The following is an 18,131-nucleotide window of genomic DNA, read 5'->3' on the forward strand; positions in this document are numbered from 1 at the left end:
GTATGTCTGTGCCAGTTTTGGAATGCTTTCCTGTCAGTACAAAGGAGAAATGGTTCATGGTTTTTCTTTTGTGCAATGTCAGAAACTGCAGAGGACTTATTATTCGTAGCCTTTTTTTTTTTTAAGGATATGTAGCAGAAGATGTAATATTTTTAATTGTCAAGTGCGGGAGTGGACAATTTTGGGCCAGGATCAACCATTAGGTTAATTTCACCCAGCCTGTGGGGATCAGAAAAAGAGGTCTGGCTCTGTGTTTGCCCGTCGCTGCAAAAACACAACACTTCTGATCATCTTTACAGTTTCACTGAAGAAAGGGTACAAGAGAAGTTTTATATAGACTTCTCTTTCTATATATACATATATGTATATACTTGTTTCTATATACATATATATATACACAGACTACACACACACACACACACACACACACACACAAGTTCAGACCGTTAAGTTCACGAGCTCATCCTAGAAAAAGTGCTCCATACCTCATTGCTGAATATCACTTGGTCACCTTTGAAGTTCTCCCCTTGGGAAGCTATGCACCGATGCCAGCACCTAGTCCAACCTTCAAAGCAATTTTGGAACTCTTTTTCTGGAATGGCCATCAGAGCTGTCATCGTATTTCCCTTGATGTCCTGAATGTCATCAAAATGTCTTCCTTTCAATATTTCCTTTATTTTCGGGTAAAGAAAGAAGTCACTGGGAGCCAGATCAGGTGAGTAGGGAGGGTTTCCAATACAGTTATTTGTTTACTGGGTAAAGTCTCCCTCCCAGACAGTGCCGTGTGAGCTGGTGCGTTGTCGTGATGCCAGAGTCATGAATTGTTGGCATAAAGTTTAGGTCGTTTAACTTTTTCATGCAGCCTTTTCAGCACTTCCAAATAGTAAACTTGGTTAACTGTCCATTTACTACAAATTCATAGTGAATAATCCCTCTGATATCAAAAAAGGTTAGCAACATCATTGCAACAAGTTCAGGAACTTAATTCTCGCACCTCGTATATATTACTTGTTTCAAGTTTGTGCGTTAATGTCTGTTGGGCGGGTGGGGGGGATATTTAGTTCCCCTGGATGTTTTGTACTGTGCATATACCCATGTGCTCATCTTCTCCTTTCTCTTTCTTTTTTGAGTCAGGTCCTGTCTGTATGTGTTCTCCTAAATGCCTTTTCCCCTCTCTTTTCTGTTTCTGTGTTCATCTGCCTAATCAGTCTTTTCTCCCCTCCCCTATTCCCCCTGCCAGTTCATTCCCTCTGCTGCTTGGTTCTATCTTTATTTCCCATGATATAAAACGGAAGCATGTCGTTTGATTTGTAAAGCTTACTTTAAATGTGCGTGAGTGCAGTGATTTATTTCTATCCCTTTCAAATCCCTCCTCCACGGTTCTCCTTTTGTTTATGTCTTTCATGAGACATTGCTATATTCTGTGAGGGAGTGATTTCCAATGTAAATTCAAAAGGCTTCCTATGTCTGGTTTGGGAGTTTACGGTGACGTTTGTTGCTTCAGTTACTTGTACTGAGAGTTTGGATGTTAAGTATATTTGTAAAATATTTTCCTGGAAATGATTGTCAGTATCTTAAACCTATTAGCACAATTACTTGACCAAATAATTTTATTTTGGAATCACTTTAATACAGAACTCTATATACATATATTATATGCATAAATATTTAAAAATACATCTAATATATTACCATTTGCATTTTACTAGCTGCCAAAAGGAAAGAAGTTACTAATTAACCCTTTCAACACTATCAAATTTAAAATATAAGTTCCAAAATGATAAAATGATTTGGTTCATGATTTAAAAGTATCTTTTGATAAAGGATTTCCTGAATTTAAGTTGTACACCTGTCTTTTAACCCTGGTTTTAGCCTCATGATTTAAATGCACACATACAATGTTTCCACTAACAGAAGAATAATGGAGCCAAGCATTACTTTGTTGCCAAATTATCCTTTAGAGTGGCTTTTTTTAAAAATCAAGACCCAAATAATTGTTAACTGTTCTCATAATTTTGTTGCTGATATTTCAGTCTTTAATAATAGCTGTCCATTATCTCTTTCGTGTGTGAGTGTGTGTGTGTGTGTGTGTGTGTGTGTGTGTAAGTAAACATAACCTTGGAGTAACTCACAAAGCTGGAAGAAGTAAGATGATCCAGGTTTCTGATTAGCCAGATGGTCTCATTGTTACCCAATATATCAAAATAGGTACTAATCAAATAGCAGACACTTACTAAATTCTTACTTTGTGCTAGGTATATAGTAAGAATTTTTATGCATAATTTTATATGCATAACTTTATATGCATAATCTTATTAGTTCCTCATGATGTTACTGTGATGTCGGTAATGTTGTTATGTCTAGTTTACAAATAAGAGGACTGAGGTTAATAGGGGCTAAATAATTCATCCAGTATCCCACAGTTAGAAGAACTGGGACTTTAATCTAGGCTGATTCCAAAAGCCCAGATATACAGATTATTGGTAAGATTACAATAAAATACATTTTAAAACTGAAGGCTTTTAGCAAAAATAGCTATATTTGTTTGTTTTCTAGTATAGTTGCACATTTAAAAAATATACTTATTTGCCATTTATGTTTCTCCTTTGGCGAATTACCTGTTCGTGTTGTTCTTTTCTTTTTGAGGCAGGTTGGTGGCAGTGACAATTATCTCTGTATTGATTTATAAGCGTGTTTTGAAAAGACATTAATCGTTGGTTGATCATGTATGATATAGACATTGTTCTCAATTTTTCACTTGTTTAATTTTGTTACTGGGCTTGTTTTTCTAATAGAAGTTTCTGAAATTTTAAGTAGTCAAATCTATGAACCTGTTTCTTGTGGCTTCTGCCTTTAGTGTCCAGCCTGGGTCATCTAATGAATGCTCTCTCCTGCTTCTTCTCGGCGACAGTCTGAGGTGCCGCTCAGGTCATGTTCTGTGTGTGGCTTCAGTCATCCCCTCCAGGGTGGTGCCCGGGGTTGTGGAAGCCCCAGAGCTGTGTTCTCCTCTGCTCTCATAGCTCACAGACTTTTATATGAAACACCCCCTAGGTTTTACTCTGCTCCTTCACTCTGGAGACAGTCACCCAAGTGATAGGTACTCCATAGCTTTCAAAATCCTGCTTCCCAATGATGCGTGGGCCTCCTGTGGGAGAGGCCTTTAGGATGACTGGATTTTCCAGAAGGTTCCTTAGCACTCTTATAAATAGCCTTACCCGATTCTACACCAGCCCTCCAGACATGGCCGGACATGTTCCCATCCCATGTGAACACAAGTTAGCTCAGGTTGGGTGCACTGTGCCCACTTAAATCTGTGCGTACAGAGGCAAGAGAGGCAAGTCAGTGACGGCGTGCTCCAGTTCCCAGATTCCCTAAGCTGTTCGGCTTCCCAGTCTCTCAAGGGACTGGCTGGTTATTTCCACAGGCCAAGTACATCTGGAGCCACAGGGGGTCCCTCACCTGGAGGGACATCAGATTGCATTATGAATGGCTTTGCTATAATTTCATTAATCTTAAAAAAATATTCTCTAGTTTCAAAGTGGCTAAGTCAGGAGACTGTGTTTTTTTAAATACCTGCCTCTGACTAGCTGGTACTCGGTGTCACAATGGATGTGATTCCCTATCACATGCAAATGTAGGTAAAGACGAGTGAAAGAACCAAAATAAAATATGTGGCAAGTGTTAAAAACCCCTCAAAAGGCCTTATATGAATGCAGGGTGGTCCGTGGTCATCTGCTACAGCCCCAGTATCCCTGCTGTGCGCCAACAGGTGTCGCCTATGGCCTCTCATTGACAGATGAAGGTGTGGCCACAATAGTCAGGGAGCTGGTGGGGTGGCTGATGGAGAGAGCCAAACCCGTGGCTTGCAGCCTTGGTTGGACATTAGGATCTTTTGTTTTCTTCCTTTTGCTGATTTGTATTTTCACGGTATCCTTTAATGACTACGTTCTGCTCTTGTAATAAGAGAACAGACCTCATCTTTGCATGTGCGTGTCAGGATATCGGTGTAATATAAATAGCAATTAGTAATGTACTCTTGTTGCTTAGTATTGGGTATATTAACAGTATGAGTTTTAGGGAATAATCTACTTGGACATTGCACTCTAGTTATTCTGAAAGGTGCAGAGTAGAACGTGGTATCAAAATAACATGATTATTATAATTTATAGCAGTAATATTAGCATAAAATTGTATTGAAAATTATGGGGGTTTTTTCCTTGATGTCCTTACATCTTCTAATGTGAAAAGCCAATGTGTCTATTATATACGAAAACAATACTAGAGAGGCTGCTTGAAAGAGCAAAACAAAGCTGTTTAGATTGTATTAGATGTTGCCCTCTCTTTAGTTTTTCTGTGTATTCAGTGTTGAAATAGCTGTGTTCTTTTTCAATTTTAGCCCCTCAACTATGGAAGATATGTGGATATCACATGTGTTCAGGGTTTTGTTGATTTGGACTTTGAAAGGACTTTGAATAACTTCCAGTCCAGCTGCCAAGGCCTGATCAGAGCAAGATGCCGATTGGAGCGATGAGCACCCCAGGGCTGAATCTCGGGGCCAGGAAAGGGTCTCTGTTCTGGTCGATGTGCGGAAAAGTTGCAAACCTCCTAATTCTCAGGTTTTCCATTATTTCACTTTACTGATATTCAACCCAACCCTTCCTTCAAGGCTCAGTGTGAATCAATTTTCTCTTCATCCTGACAGCAGACATTGTGGGTCACATCTTGTAGCCCCGTTTTCCGGCTCCTTATTACATTCCTTTTCCTCTTTTTATTTTGCTCCAACTTTTAATGTGTTCTCTCTTGTTGTATTGACAGGTCCTTGTAAGCCCCTTAAATCATTTCTGTAACGGGTTTGGGGAGAAAATAAATCAATATCGGCACCTCTCAAGATTTTCTTAATCACCATTGCTAGCTGCCATGTTTCTCTCTTGAGAAGTTTCGAACTCAATGCCTCTCTCTCAACGCACCTACCTCTCACTTACTGTATGTATTTCAGAAGGATTTTCCTCTCCTGGTTGGATAGATTGTCAAACTCTTTGGACATAACTGTGCTTGGATTTTTTCCATGCTTTAGTAAATATTTTTTGTATCAATAGATCAACTAATTCTAAAAGAAGTCAAAAATCATAGCGAAATAGAGAAATCAATTATTTAGAATATTGGCTGTAGTTTAACCTTCCTAATTTATTTTTACAGATTGCCAAGAAGAGGCTCATAGGACTCTCCTACTATGTTTACTTACGTTTAGCTTTAAAGAGAGGTATGATTCTTAATAAATTTAATAATGCATGACTTTCTGTGAGTGCTTAAGTGACATTGGTTTGAATACAGGATTCAGGTTTTGTGAGTATATACAATTTGGTGCACTTCTAAGAAAAAGAATAAGAACTGTAATATAATACTAAGTACAAAGTGTATGTTATTTTCAAATCAGAAAATCGTAACAAATTTCACATTTGTAAAAAGCTAACAGTTGCCACAAACATCACAAAATCCATAAAAATAACTGCTTGATACAGCTTTTTAATACTTCACCTACATTATTTGGCTGCACATTCTCTACTCAACTCTTCAGTTATCAATAATTTTATAATTTCATTTTTTATAAAGTCAATTGAAAGATAATTCAATTTTTCTCTGGCATTGTTGCTCAAATATTTTTTTTTTTAAATTACCGGTAGTTTATACAAGTTTTTTTCTGCTTTGCAACTTACTATTAGTAATGTGTAAGTTTTAAGGATTGTTATCATATTTAGAAAAACTTTTATCAAGCTTCTTTCATACCTGCACTGTAAGATTTTAGGACATTTCAAGTTTTATTGTTCGGTGATAAATTTTAAATAGCCATTGAATTAACAAACTCTCATTAGCCGTTTTGTCATTGATGTTCTCACTGAAGTTATCCCCACCAGGATTGTATGTCAAAGCAGCAAGATATTTAAATTTTTTCCCAATGTGTTCATATGATTCACTCTTCTTTATTAGCTAGATTATTAAGTAATCCAAGATCCTGTTTATCACTGCTTTTTGAAATTTATCACCCCATCTTAATGACTTACTCTTGGTATGAGTTGAATATGTTTTTGTTATAATTTTCTTGTTGATATCAGAATAATTTTTGTTGACTTTCTACAGGAGTTTTATGACAAGGAATGTTATTATATGATGGGTTTGGAATTGTATATTGTGAATTATCCAATAGTCCTGACAGGCAAGAATTTGTGCTTTGACTCGAAGTCCGTGAAAATGGATTCTTCTGCTTACACGTTCAGATGTCTGGTGTTCACAGTGTGTTTTCCCAGCGTACTCACACCTCTGGTGCCAGGTACCACAAAACACGCTCGTTTGGGGCGCCTGCCTTTACTCTGCACCTTTGTGTCATGATGCTGGGTGAGGAGGAGCATGGGTGGGGCTGGAATTCCTGGAATCCATTCCTCCAGCAGAACAGCTAGCAATAATTTAAGCATATTCAGAATTGATTGCAAGCCACATAAATATGTCTCGGTGACCCACATTAAATGTCTCCCCTTCTCAACTTCCTCTTAACCAGATCCCCGAGTCCACACTCCAGTGCCCGATACAAGGGGAAGACAAGTGGAAGAGACAGCAGTCTTGACCAGTCATGATTAAAACGCCTTTTTAAATTTTACAAAAACATATGACCATGTATCTGGGAAAGAAAGGCACCCCGAAGTCAAAGCTTCATGAATGCCGCAGTAAATCCACCTCCATTATTACATCATGAGAAAGTCAGAACAGAAACTACTCTTGAATGAGTTCATTTGTTTTTTATTTTTTTCCATAAAAAATAACTCCAGCAAATGTAGGAGACAAGAGTACGTGTGTTGGGATGGGGAGGACAGATTTTGCAAGAAAGTATTAAAAGTTCCTTTAGTGCATTCTAGGTCTTTTTCAGAATGCCAGTGTGAGCCATGGCCGAGCTGTGGGCTCAACTCCATGTACAATTTCCCTTTTCCTTTTGGTGATTAATTTTTCCCTTAGCGATGTTGGTAGGCCTTTATGGACTAGCAGAGCATCAGAGCAGAGATGCTTCACCTTATACACTCAGGGACACTTAAACTGACCCTTACCGCTTAGCCGCCACTCCAAGAGGAGATCCCAAAGGGACTGAATCAGTCCTCCATCCCAACTGGCAGAAGGATCTCTCTGAGATAGAAAAAAAAGCACAAAGCAGGCTATCAAATTTAACACATTTTTTGCGGGAAACGAGTAAACTCGTCATATCGCTTTTTATACCAAAGCACGGGAGACGAGAATAACACATATTTTGCACCTCTTTTTAAACTAAAACACTGAAAGTTTCATAGAAAAATATCAAATAGATCGAAAGATATGAATATTTTATGAAAAGTCTAATTTTGGCGAGAAAATGTCAAAAAAGCCCCGCATTACGACGCGATTTGGCAGGAAAATGCCCACTTACAAAGGATTAAGAGGGCCGCAGCTCCTTCATGGGCTCCAAGATCATCCGATCGGTGAGACTGAAGAGGTTTAAGGTGCTATTAATTCAACTAAATTTTGTTTAAGTGGCCACAGTAATCAATGTTTATTTCATCTGGTACCAGTTTCAGAGAGAGAAGTTCGCAGTGTCACCTGCAAACTCTCATTACTATGTGCCAGGCATCCCATAGGAGCATTAAAATCATCTGAACAAGGGGAACAGTTGGAACCAAATCATTTTATATACACAAAAAATCTAGAACCTTTATCTTCTCACTTAGGACAGAGTATTAATGAAGCCCTGACTCCAGTCTCTTGCCATTCAGTGAAGTTCAAGTCTGTAATAGTCGTCGAATCCTTTAATGTTATCTTCCTGCATTTAGGTGAGCTGTTGTCTTATTTGAGGATGAAAATTAAGAAATCTCTCTAGGTCATTCGTCATAAGTATGGAAACTGAAGCTTTCATTTTACTGTCTTTTTGGGTAAAATTAAGCAGTTATTCACTCCTTGGGGAAAAAGATGGTGTGTAATCCTCATCATTCATACTCAGCAGCTCACAAAAAGGATACAAAACAATTAACAAGTAATTCTTAAAGAAAACATTGAAGATTCCCCAGACTTTAATCACACGTGGGATGGATAGGGGACAAGAGTTGGGATTTATTTTGAACTTTTCCCAAAGTGTCCATAACAAACCATAAACCATGTACACACACACACTTTACATTCTCTACTTCTGAAACCAGTGCCATCTGGATCTCGTCCTCCCTTTCCATCCCAGTAACAGTGATGTACTTTTCCTCAGGCTGGCTTCCAATTTCATCACCTCCTCTGATGTCTGGTTGCCTTTGTTCTTCTTTTGAGCCCCTCCCAGTATTTGCGTGTATATAATTGATCGCTGCAGTGGCATTGGCTCGTGTCATCTCTCCCTTATCTTGGATTGTACAGCCTGTGGTGTTGGAGCCACTGGACCTACACATACAAAAAATAAATAAATCTAGACACGAACCTTAAACCTCACAAAGATGAACTCAAAATGGTTCATAGATATAAATGTAAAACACAGAACTATAAAACTCCTAAAAGATAACCTAGAAAATCTAGGCAACCTTGGGTATGGCGATTGCTTTTTAGATAAAACAGAGTTATGATCCATGAAAGGAATAATTGACAACCTGGACTTTATTACAATTAAAAATTGCTCTGTGAAATACACTGTTGAGAGAATGAGAAGACAAGCCACTGACCTGTCTTTATAGGTAAAGAACTGTTAACCAAAACATACGAAGAACTCTTAAAACTCAACAATAAGGGAAGAAAACCAACAATTTAAAAAATGGGCAAAAAACCTGAACAGACACTTGCCGAAAGAGGATACAGAAATGGCAAAACATCATGTGAATACATGTTCAGCAATATGTCATTAGGGAACTGCAAATGAAAGCACCAAGAGACCGTGACACTGCTATTTGAATGGCCCAAATCTACAACACTGACAGCACCAAATGCTGGTGAGGATGTGGAGCAGCAGGAACTCGCCTTCATCGCTGCTGGGGATGCAACATGGTGCAGCCACTTGGGAGATCATTTGGCAGTTTCTCCCAAAGCTAAGCATGCTCTTACCATACAATTCAGCAGTCATGCTCCTTGGATGTCCACATAAAAACCTGCCTGTGAGTGTTTATAGCAGCTTTATTCATAATCACCAAAACATGGAAGCAACCAAGATGTCCTTCAGCAGGTGAATGGTAAATATGTGTCCTGTGGTACATCTAGGTAAAAGCATCGTTCTAGTGCTAAGAGAAATGAGCTACCAAGCCATGAAAAGACTATAGCGTTCCTGGGTGGCGAAGGCTGTGGAGCTGATAGTCCAGCTAGGTCTTATTTTTGGGGAAACACAGTAATTGTTAAAATGCTGTTTCTGTGGGGGCAAGCAGGGAGGGTTGGGACCTGCTAGTCTAACATGACTCACAAGAGAAACCACTCTTACTCAATTTCTTACAGTTAGTAGTAGAAAAAGAAAAAAAGATATGAAAGTTATGTGGATTGGAAAGGAAGGTACAAAATTGTCATTATTTGCAGATATTATGATTGTCTATCTAAAAAGCTCCCCACCCACATTACAGATAAATTACATGTAAACTATTTTAATTGCTAAGTGTTAACAAGTTTGCTTGGCACCAAAACAATATGCAAAAGTGAATTTTATGTCTCTGCAATAACTATTGGAAGTCAGAAAATGAAATTTTAACAAAGATAGCACATAAAATAGTAATAAAAATATAAAGCACCATGGGAAAATCTCACAAAAGATAGGTAAGCCTTTTATGTAGAAATTAATAAAACTTAAATTAGTGGAGAAAGAAAACATGTTCTTGAGTAAGAAAACTCAAAATAATAAAGATTATAGATTTTAATGCTGTTCCAATAAAAAATCCCAACAGGGCTTTTCATGAACCTTGACAATCTGATTCTAAAATTTACATGGAAGAGTAAAGACCCCAAACTAGTCATTCCTGAAGAACTTGCTCTACCAAATGCCAGGTCTAATTGTAAGTCTTTAAGGCAGTATGGAATTAATGCAGGATTGTACTAATAGATCAATTTAACATAATAGTGTGCCCAGAAATAGAAATGTCCAAATATGACAGAGGTAATATTGCGTAACAGTAGGTAAAGAATAGACTTCTCAATAAATGCTTTTGAAGCAATTGTAAAACCATATTGGAAAAACAGTGAAATTACTGAAGTATTACTCATACTTCAACATATAGAAAAATCTATTTCAGTTGGATTAAATATTTAAATGTGAAAGAAAAAATATATAAAACATAGAATGTCCCAATGTAGTGAAGACTGTCTTAATTTTAAAATTCAGTCATAAAGGAAACTACTGTTAATTCTTAAAATTAAGAATTTATAGTCATCAAAAACATTATAAAGAAAGTGAAAATCATCTCACAAAGTTGGAGAAAATAGTTCCAATGCATGTACCTAGTGAAGGATTAGTATTCAGAATGTACAACGACCCGCCTACAAATCAATAAGAAAGAGCCATCTTCATAGAAATACAAGTAAAAACATGGATGGATGTCTCACAGAAGGTAAACAAATATGCTAAAAATGAAACTTTAAAAGCATAATCTCAGTAATCAAGGAAATGTAAATTAAAACCACAATATGATTTTGCATCTGTCAGATTAGAAAAATAGGAAAATGTCTGCAAGACACAGTTACTGGAAAAGATATGGAACAAGAAACACTTGCATCTGCTGGAGCAGGAGTATAAGGAGGCTCAGCAAATTTGGCCAAGAATTTGGTATTTTGTAGCAAAGTTGCATGTGAACAAAAGATGTAAGCAGGAATTACATTCCTGAATGTGTACCCTAGGGAAACTTGCACTCGCACCTGGGAGAAATTTATAAGAATGTTCAAAGAAGCATTATTCATAAGCCCCCAAACCTCCAAACTATCCAAATATTCATCAAAAGTAGAGTTGACCAATTTTAATATAGTCTTACGATGAGTTACTATACAACAATAAAAGTTAAAGCTACAAGGATTAACATGGATGAATCTCAAAAACATACTTTTTTGAGCAACAGAAACAAATCATGGGATGCATACATTATGAGTCTGTTTATGAAAAGCTCAGACAGGCAACACACAGTAACAACATATTGTTTTGGCATAAATACCTAGGCGACAAACTGTAAGGCAGAGATTAACAAAGTTTTAGAATTGAGTTCACCTTTTGGAGGTGGAGCAGGAAGAACATACCACTGGGGAGGGGCATCAGAAGGCCTGTTTTATTTCTTGAACTGATTAGTGGGCAAATCTTTCATCTTACTATTAAAAAAACATATAAATAGGTTACTCTTTTGATTGTATTTATTTCACCATAAAAAAATTGAAAACAAGTACTCTCATGTCTCTCATCTCCCTCAAGGTTCTGATAAATTTCAGCCCATGAGAAATGTGCCCCAATTTGCAAATATCTGGATAGCCTTGCCAATAGAGGTGTTGGTTAAACTTTACTTTTGAAAACAATCGGTATTTTTGTTCTTCAAATGTCAAATTATATATAATACTATATTGAATGTACCTTTTCTAATTACATATACCTATCCTGTCTTTAGATACTGATTTCTGCTCCACCCACCAACTACGAGTCACACGCCTTCACCCTCAACTTTTGAGAATTACCATACAGTAGCCACATTAGAAGCCAAGGATTGCTAGTGGGTAGAAAGTTTTGCAAATATTAACTTTCTGATTTTACAATCCCATCTGTAGCTTTTCATCCTGTACACATTCTGTTTAGCTGTACTGTTGAGATCTATTTCTCATCTTTCATTTTCTAATTAAGTTGTGGTCTGTTTTCTCTAAATTTACAATGAGCATGGCATGAAAGTAATTTGCTTCACCAGGTGGTGTTTTTCACATTCCAGATGTTAATACAGGTCTTAACCTTTAATCAGCTTTAAGAGTAACAACAGCAGAGTGGTACTTATGGCATCTCCCAAATGAGTTGCAGAACATAGTTGGTAAAGAATAATTATAGATACAGTGACCATGTAATTGATTAGCCAAACACTTTTGGGGACGAAAGGGGCCACTATTAATAATTATTCTGGGACAACAGCCATAAACTGGAATAGTTCTAGGCAAAATGGGATATGAGGTCATCCTGGTTATAGAGAGATGTAGCTTATTGAGTACCCAGCTGAAGACACCTCTGGGCTGGTACAGGTCCCATTTCAAAATCGTTGTAAACAGAAACTATCCTGGTTTAAGAAATGCATCCTGCCATAATTGTAGTCCTTAACCAGCACTCTTGGCAGACGTGTTTGCTAGGCTTCATTGACACCAACACATGGGGTGCCTGTTAATTGAGAGGTGGTTTCTTTAGCAATGTTTCCTTTGCATGGGCAAAGTAACAAGTGCCCAACTATTCTATGAGGAAAAGATGATTTTGCATTTTTGTCATTTTTTGAAAGTGTGTTTATTCCCTGAAAGAACACAGAATATACTAACTTGTGTTGTATTCTGTATGGGCTCAAAATCTAGACAGATGGTTTAGATATAAAACAAGAAGAATAAAAATTATTTCTGAAGATGAGATGGACATTATTTTTACAGGTTTATAAATAATAAAATAATGGAATGAGCCTTTATTGAGTTCCTACTATGTGGCAGGCACTAAGTCCTGTTTATAACACAGCATTTAATTTTCTTAACAGCCACATTAAGAAGTTGTTACTTCTATTATTCATATGAGAAAACTGTTAAGGAGTTTGCCCAAGGTTACATACCCTGTTTCCCTGAAAATAAGACCTAGCTGGACAATCAGCTCTGATGTGTCTTTTGGAGCAAAAATTAATGTGACCTGGTATTATATTAATTACATTACGTTATATTATACCTGGTCTTATAGTAAAATAAGACCGGGTCTTATAATAATTTTTGCTCTAACAGATGCATTAGAGCTGATTGTCTGGCTAGGTCTTATTTTCAGGAAAACATGGTAAGTGGAAGACTTAAGGGTATAAATTCAGGTCTGTCTGACTCAAAAGCCTTTCTTCTATCCATTATGTCTATTCATTCTCCGGATATTTATAAAAAGTTATTTATATTGCCAACTGTATCACTACCAATACAGAAGTTAGGCTCCATTTGGACATTAAGGTGGCTCTTCAATTTCCACTACACAACTATTGAAATTATTAAGTTGATTTTAGGAAGCATCTTCCAAAGATTTGGTATTACTTTTATATCTGTCACCAGTGGAGCCTAGCAAATCAAATGAGGAAAGGGAAGATGGAAAAAAAAAATCAGCTGGAACTTCTAGAAAAAAATACAATATATGAGATAGAAAATACAGTGGGTAGGCTTAACAGCAAATTAGGCACTGCAAATGAAAAGATTAATGAACTTGAACACATAGCAATAGATACCATCCAAACCAAACCTCAAAGTGAAAAGAATCTGAAAATAAAAGAAATGGAGCCTTCATGACCTGTGTGAAAATATCAAAGATACATAAATAATATATATCATATATATATATATATATATATATATATATATATATATATATATATATATGTAATTTGAGTCTCTGAGTGGTTGGAGGGTGGGAAGGGAGAAAATATTTGAAGAAATAATAGGTGAAAATTTTCCAAATTTGATGAATACTGTGGGCCTACAAATTGAAGAAGCTTAGTGAATGCCAAGCAAAATATAAAAAAGATCATACCAAGGAATATTGTATTCAGTTTGCTAAAAAAAAACCCCAAAAACAGTGATAAAGATAAAATCTTAAAAGCAGCTAGCAAAAGACTCATGCAGAGAAACAAAGATAAGAAAACTGATGACGTATCACTAAAAACAATGCAAGCATGAAGACAATGGAATATTTTTAATGTGCTAAAAGAATAAAACTGTCAATTGAGAATTTTATATCTAATGAAAATATCCCTCTAAAACAAAGTTAAGATAAAAACATTTTCAGACCAACAAACCTAGATAATTCATAGTTCATTGGGAGGAAACAGGCATTACAATATTTAAAAAGTTCTTCAGGCTGAAGGAAAATGATTCTAGATGGAAACAGATCTACACAAAGGAATGAAGAGAATTAGTATGAGTAAATATATCAACTTTTTTTCTCTTTTTTTTCATTTAAAAGAAAATTGGATGTTTGCAGCAAAATAATAACATTTTGGTATTTATTACATATGTAGAAATAAGTATCAATTGTGTCAGGAATAGAGGGAGAATTGGAAGTATACTGTTGTGATTTTTACATTATACATGCAGTGATACAATATTTGAAGGTTGGTTCTGATGTGCTTAAGATATATAGGTAATATATATATATATATATATATATATATATATATATATATATAGTATATACCTAACTGGACAAAAACATTAAAAAAAAAAAAGAAGAGAAAAAGAAAAAAAATACTAGAGACCAATGAATATAGATGCAAAATCTTGACCAAGAGATCACCAAATACAATCCAGCAATATGTAAACAGGAGAATAAACATAAGCAAGTAGGATTATGCAACATGTAAGGTTGGTTTAACATTTTAACATTAATCGAGACAATTCATCATGATAACAGAATATCAGAGAAAAACAATATGATCATCTCAATAGATGCAGCAGTGGCATTTGATAAAAATTTATACCTGTTATTGGTTTAAAAATCTGAGCAAACTGGGAATAGAAAGGAACCTCTCAACCGGATGAAAGGAATCTATGAAAATCCTATAGCCAGCATTATACATAATGGTGAAAGACATGTCTTTTCTGTTAAAACTGGGAATCAGGTGAGAATGTCTTAACATTTCTATTTTGACATTATAGTGGAGGTCCTATCCAGCATTGTAAGGCAAAAAAAAAAAAAAGCCAAAGAAAAAGCATGCAGGAGTGGAGGGCACAGAAATTGGAAAGGAATAAATAAAACTTCATTCACAGGCAATGTAATTTTTTTTTTTTTTTAAAAAGCTACTAGAATAAGTGAATTCAGCAGTTACAGAAGACAGGATAGATACAAAGAATTCAGTAATTATTGCATTTGGTGGGTTGTATTTGGTGATATCTTGGTCAATATTTCTATATGCTAGCAACAAACAATTGGAAAGTGAAATGAAAAGGAAATACACTACTTTGCCCTCAGAACAGGGGGGAAACAGTGAAATGCAGTGACACGTGTTGGTAGTAGAGTGCCCAGAGTGTGGTGGTGAGCACGCAGGAGAGGGGGTCTCCACTCTGCCATTGGGGCCTGGGGGTGAGAGTGGGGAGTGGGAGAGGGGCTGGGGTCCAAGGAAGGAGAGTTGGTGAACTCTGGTTGACCTGAAGGTTTGTTCTCAGCCAAGTCCTTACTGAGTTCTCATTTGTGCAATCTGTTAAACAGAATCTGTGCACAAGGAGCAAAATAAATGCTGACTTTTAGGACTTGGTGTATTAAAGGCAGAAACACAGACAAGGAGAATGTGCATTTTGTGTGAATTAGGGAGCTTGTTTCCAAAGCCAAGGAATGTCATCTGCATAATTACTCTTAAATCCTATGTATGAGTCCTTATTGGCGTTTGTGAAAATACTCCCTGTGTAAGCTCTCATTTAGGAAATTATTCCAGAATTAATCTTTGTTTCCTTTGTTCATTTTCCTGGCTCTACCACTTGCTTGCTGTGTGACCTCAGGCAGTGTGCTACTTTCTCTGAACCTTGGCTCTAAGCATATATGAAGAGAGTAAAAAACACTTACCTCAGTCAGTTCTGCTGACTGAGCTGAGCTGAAATACCTACATAAAGCTTTTGGCATGATGCTTGCCACACAGTAGGGGCTCAAACAATACTACTTTGCTTCTTTCCCTTTCACATATTTTAAAGCATGGTCATTAAACTTTATCAGAAACGAAATACTTAAACCTCACAGGGCAAGCTATCATGGTGACATATCCTTATTTAATGCTAAAATTACATTTCTGTGAAGCCATGTATTCAACTGAATCTCCCTTAAATAAACAATCTTTCTTACATTATCAGCAAATTAAACTTCAACAATTACACTTGCTACCGTGGTTACCTCTGGGTTTCTCTAAAACTCCTCTGTATTTTATTGCTGTGTAAATATTTAGAAGACTTTAAAAGGCTAATTTCAGATTTGGGCCTTTTCTGTTCAACAGTTTATATTTCAAGATCTTTTATACAGTTCGTATTCTTTTTTTGTGAAACCTAGTGCGGTTCTCACATTGATACTATTTACATTTTTTTTTTTTGTAATGTGCCACAGGTTTATAAAACTTTCCATTTAAATTTTTGATGTGATTAGCTGCTTTTAATTACATCTGAAAATCCCTTGCCAAATTATGATTAAAACCCACAGGAACGGTGTGGTTGAGACATAAGCAAAGCGAAACAGATCTATGTGAAAACTGCTTCAAGCAGTGTTAACAAAAGTAAATCCATCTAATTTGTACATATGCGGAGAATTGAATTCCACTTGAAATAGAACAAAAGATAAATAAGGTGAGAAAGGTAGATAAGAGGACTGGAAAGAGTGTGAGTTCAAATGCTGTTTTGTTTTTTAAAATCAGAGCCTAATTGATTCTTCTGGGGACATTTTTGGAGTAAAAAATGGAACTCATATATAATTATGGTTCACAGCAAATTGCATTTACTGCTTGTTGAGCAAACTCAATAGGATTTACTAAAGCACAGTGTTTCCCACCCGTGTGTCATTTAGAAATCAAACTGCTCACTGGTTCTCTAAGGTCCCAAAAGCTTAGTACGCACACTTCAGCTCTTGCGTGTGTCAGGTTTTCAGGCAGCCACTCCCCTCCTTTACTAGCGGCTCCCCACAGCGCTCAGTATCAAACTCAAAGTCACATGCTTGGTGGCCCCAAATTCCCTCAAAACTTTCTCTGGCCTCCCTCCTGGCATTCCCTACCCACCACACACACCCTTTCCTCTGGCCAGGAAGTACTCACACTTCCTGGCCCTAGGGCTCCACAACTTCTGCACTCATTCATTCAGCCTTCTGCCCATTCAGTCATTCATCCTATAAATATTAAGGGAACTCTGCTTACTGGTAGGGATACAATAGGACCCAGAAAGAAACCCTGTCCCTGCCCTCCCGGGGTTCCTGCAGTCAAGTGGCGGAAAAAGATTTTAATGGAAGAATCTCACAAGCAACTATAGAATGATGACTGATGGGTGATGCAGAGGTGACGCACATCCCTGTTAAACATGGGGACTTGATCCGTTTGGAAAGTCGGGAATGCTTTCCTGAGGAGGTGACTGTGGTCCTAGATGAAGACAGAGCACCTGAGGCGGGAGCGAGAGTGCAGCAGGAGCTGTGGGTTAGAAGCCAGGAGAGCAGGTGGATGTAGCCGGTCTACAGAGAGGTAGGAAAGCACAGCGAGGCTAGACTCATCAGCGGGAGGCAGCCCATGGGGCGTGCAGGCTGCCTGAGGACTGTGACATTTATCCTGGTAGCAATCCATTCCAGTGGCCCTACCTTCCCCTCCGGACACCCCTCTCCCATCACCTTCATTTCTCCTGGCTCAGCTCCCTGGGAGGCCCTCGGCAGCCCTGCCCTGTCTGAAGATCAAAGTGTCCTCCCTCTGGAACTGTGACCTGTTGATCTCTGCTTGCTCACCTCCTTTCACAAGGAAGGCCTCAGGCCCTGGAGGGAGGAATGGGGATGTGGGAAAGCAGCGCCAAGCACGCCTGGGCAGCCCTGTTCGTGCACTGAGCACGTGGAAAGGCAACTTGGCCATGGAATCCAATTTCAGAGGCTCTCCCAGCGCGTGGCCCTAACTCTTCCAGGAACGGTTCAGGAGCCCCTTCGCTCCAGAAAGACCCCTCCCTTTTAATGCAAACCAAAGCCCAGCTTGATGTAATTTCAGATGGTAAGGAAACGCGCGGGATGTGATGTGGAAGCCTGTGGTTTGTAGAGAAGAACTCAACCATGACTTCCTCCACACGGCGGGTGCCATCCCGATGCTCATCAGCTTTCCCGGCCGGGTGTTCTGATGACGGGGATTAATAAAGGGATCTTGGAGAGAGAGGCCGGTCCCTCTTGGGGACGTTCCAGTGAGCAAGAGGGGGACCAGGCTAGGGAATCACAGCCGCTAATTGGGTCATAG

Source organism: Rhinolophus sinicus, linkage group LG09, assembly GCF_036562045.2.
Source record: "Rhinolophus sinicus isolate RSC01 linkage group LG09, ASM3656204v1, whole genome shotgun sequence".
In the NCBI taxonomy this organism is placed as follows: domain Eukaryota; kingdom Metazoa; phylum Chordata; class Mammalia; order Chiroptera; family Rhinolophidae; genus Rhinolophus; species Rhinolophus sinicus.